Source organism: Coturnix japonica, chromosome 14 (genome assembly GCF_054131305.1).
Source record: "Coturnix japonica strain WE chromosome 14, WE-NBRP24, whole genome shotgun sequence".
Classification (NCBI taxonomy): Eukaryota; Metazoa; Chordata; class Aves; order Galliformes; family Phasianidae; genus Coturnix; species Coturnix japonica.
This window is the reverse complement of record NC_140676.1, coordinates 9,700,963-9,705,285: the sequence shown is the minus strand read 5'-3', so window position 1 is coordinate 9,705,285 and position 4,323 is coordinate 9,700,963.

The window sequence follows — 4,323 nt, the reverse complement described above, 5'->3', positions numbered from 1 at the left end:
GAGGTTTGAGGCGGGGGAAGGGGACGCACCGGCGGCATATGGCGTCGCTATGGCGATAACAGCCGGGCCCGCCCCGCCCCGCGAGGAACCCGACGGGAGCTCGGGCTGAGCCTCAGCGCTGCTCCCGTGGGGATAAGGGCACTAAACCCGTCCGTGGAGGTGTTCAAGGCCAGGTTGGACGGGGCCCTGGGCAACCTGATCTAGTAAAGGTGTATGTTTGGTGGCCCTGCCAGGCAGGGGGTTGGAACTACATGATCCTTGAGGTCCCTTCCAACCCGAGTCATTCTGTGATACTACACTGTGCCAACAATAACTCCTAGTGCACAGCTTCAGCTCTTCACCTCTCTATTTCTAATATATAAGCTTCCAGGACTCTTTTTTTTATCCCTCATACCAGGTGTTGGTAGCACCTGGGGTTGTTTTACAGAGCTCTAAAATGCTGTGAAACCCCCCTCCATCGTAACCCGATGAAGGTTAAAAAGGCACGTTAATGAGTTCAGATGGGAGGAGCGATGGTTTGTGTTCACACATTAATTAGAAGGAAAAAATAACGTGGTATTTGCCACAATAATAATAACTGAAATAGTTAATATTTACTTTAAATTGCTGTCATTACTTTTTACAGCTGTCGGTTCTACAGGAAGAGAGGAAGTAATTCACATGCCCGAGTTACTGTGTTGTGTTAGTGAGAGCTCTGCTCAGCTGGGCTTTGCACACAGCATCTCAAGTGTTGGAAGCCCATTGCTCCCAGTTTGCTGGTGATAAAACACATCTTCTTGTTCTTTCTAACAACAAATGTGCTTCCTGAACACATTATCGTTTGCAGTCCATTTAAAGATTCCTTTCCGCAAAGCCACAAGTATTTCCAAACCAGTTTGTCTCGCCTGAGGCTGCACCCAACATACACTGCTTTACTTGGTAAATAACGACTCTGCAAATGAAACCCTCTCTTACAGAGCTGTAATGGGCCTGAAATAAAACAAATATCTTCCCTGAATGCTCTCTTTTGCAATTAAATGCTATCTTCCTACTCTGGGAAACGTGATGGTGGTTTTTAACTCAGGAAAAGAAAATATTTTACGCTTCAAAAGGGCAAACTATCAAATGCAACAGCCTGTGTGCCAGCAGGCATCTTGCAAAGCAGAGCTCAGCCACTGCACAGCTAGAGCCCACCTACTGCACAGCCCTTCACACCTGCAGCTGCCATGTTGACTGCTCCCCCTCGCAGAGAAGTTTGCCTTCTCTGGCTTTCTTCCTCCTCTGACCAGAATAAATAAACAGCACTTACTGACTGAGCCCCCCCCCCAGGTAAAAGAGTGTACAGATGCCTGATACAGGAATGAAACTGCATGCTGAGCCTTTAGTTCAGTGTGTTGTACACTCATAACCAGAAAAACAGCACCGCATCCTATGCCCAGAACATGGGATCAGCGACACAGGAGACCTGCCCTACTTGACCTGCAGGGATACAACCACTTCTTCCCCTAACGGGGGTTTAAATCTCCCTAGTCATCATCATTTATATACATATTTTTAATATATTATATATATATATATTATATATATATATATATATATATATATATATATATATATATATATATATATATATATAATATATATTCCCCGGGGTTATGCAATCCTTAACCACAGCTTAGGAACCTAAATTTCATCACTTATTGATTTTTAGAAGCCTGTATAACAACGTCAGACCCTTGATAGCAATTTTACTGGACCTACATTGAAACAATTCACATCATCTGCACTCCCTCCAGATCGTTACTTTAACTGCTGAAATTACTAAAGAAAACAAAACTGAGCAATCTGCATGTTGGTCCTTCCTTCCTCAACACAGTCTCCAGTGATGGACTGAGTGCCCCTTAACATACCCAGCACCTTTTCATGGTGAGGCAGAAAATACCTCCTGCACGTCTAAAGGGAGCCCATCTCACCTAAGGCTTTAGAAACCTCTGCCCTCTCCTTGTTGACCAGAGAGGCCTTCCCTGAGCTCAGTAGAGGAGGGACCCAGATAGAAACACCTGCCCTCTACTGGTGCACTCACAGCAGGTGGCACTGTTGCTTTTCACTGTATTCACGCACTGTTCCACCCTCCCCAGCACTAACACACAACCTCAGTTTCTGAATCCCAAACCCCTTCCTACTGGAGCTGTGAGCCCATTCAGATCCTTCATATAAGGAAGATTGCCATGTAGAACTTGCTTTCCTGCCTCATTCTTGGCAGTACCCCACATATCCCCAGGACTGCAGACTGAACATTTAAGAAGCAGATGTAGTCAGGATCTGGTAAAAGCGCAGCCGTTGGATGAAACAAACATACAAACAAGCAAAAAAAGCCACCATGATAGAACAAAGGTGTTTATCCTTTTTAAAACATTAAGAACCCTGGAATAAATTACATAAAACATTTTCCATCTGCAATTCTGTTCAATGCGTGCATTTATATATAGCCATTTTTCAATGCCCACCCCCAGCTCTATTACTGCTTTTATCTCCCTCGTATATTAAAGTCTTCTGCTGATAAATGTTCTCGTGAGTTTGTTTACACTTGCTTAAATTTGCTTAGGAAGGAAGTTCTGAATTGATGTGTTTCTAAGGGTACTCTTCTGCACAATGCTCTTCAATGACTCTTCCCCCCCCCCACACCCCCTCCCTTCCCCTGAGAGCTCATTTTGAATTTCAAGCCACTAAGGGGAGGATTTGTTTGTGCAGGAACAATCAGAAAGCTATTTGAAGCTACAGGGAAAAGGTGCTACAACGGAGTTAGTTGTCCTTCAAAACAGTTACATTTCATTGACACTCCACTCAAATGATCCTTAAACACGAAAAAGTCAAAGTCATAACAGATAATAGCTCTAAGAGCTCCCTGTTGCCTCTTCCTCCCTGGCACCCACTTGGCTTTAAGTGCCCAGCCTAAAGCTAGGCCAGTTCATTTTGCAGGGGAACGTACCAAATCACTGGTGATAACATCTCTCTTTCCCTTTGAGGGTTCTCCACTGAAGACACACTTGATACCCCCTAACATAAGGACCAAACCAATCTGAAATATGACTGAAGTCACTGATAACAGTTGTTATTCTATTGAACTCACAGATGGGTGTGATAAAGAAACAGAAAGCGGAAAGCAGTGAACGCTCCATTTGTCTTGGAATGGTCCACAGACACATACGCTGCTAGCTCTTTTGCCTCGTGTCTGGCTCCTAATGAAAAAAAATTAGTGATCCTTAAGTGAAAGAAACGATGAAATACAGGAATAAATAAAGTTATTCCATTGTTTTTCCATTTTAAAATGCATCAGCCTGGACAGAAAAACAAATGAACAACAACAAAGTGTTATCTGTCTGATGACCAATAGTGGCTGAAGAGCAACATTCTCTGTCTGTGGCTCCTGTTCCCACTTTCATATCCATGAAAAGTGGATCTCCAGCACAAACACAACTGAAAGCTCTTTTAAATTGAACAGTGATTCCTAAAAATGGCCACACGGTTCCAACAACCTCTGCTCTGTAATAGAACAAGAGAAACTCTGCCTTCACAGCTTAAAAAAAAAAAACAATACAAAAACCCAAACTCAAAATCTCTTAAATTCACAGATGACAGAAAAATACATTTATAGGAAGGAAGATACTACAACTAAATCGTTTCCAGGAGAAAAGACCTTCTTACAGGAAGGCTCTCCAAATATAGCAGTGCTCAATGATTATCAGGAACAAATGGGTATGTGCCACTCCAAACCAGTTCTGGTAGGTTGGGATGGGGTGGACTGTGACCTTGTGCCCCACATCCCAAAGCACAGCCATTCCTCTAGCAAGAAACCTTCATGGGCCCCAAGCTAATCAGGGACAAGGCTAAAAAAGAAATCTAGAGCTCATTAGGAACAGAAGAGGCTCCTTATATACATATTCTGAAAGCACAGTCGTACTATTTGAAACAATCTATTTATAAGCTTTTCGTGGGTCTTTAAAGACGAGAGGCACTTCAAAAATTAGCTTGGCTTGTAATTTCAGCAGCAGACATTGTTTACCAAATCACTGACACTGCAACATTAGATGATCAAACCAGCGATCATTGGTGAGCACGACGTTAACCAGCCGTTTAACCACCGGTTCTACCAGAGGGACACAGTGTGGTGTGTGATTCCCCATTGCTAAACTGCAGACACAACAGAGCTATCAGGTATTAAAACGCCTTATAAGGCAAAACTTTTCCCCCACCTTGTATTAGGATAATAGAGATTTAACCTCTCCTAGTGCCGTTGTATGTATAAAGAAACACGTGGGGTTTTCAAATTATTTTCTGCAGAAC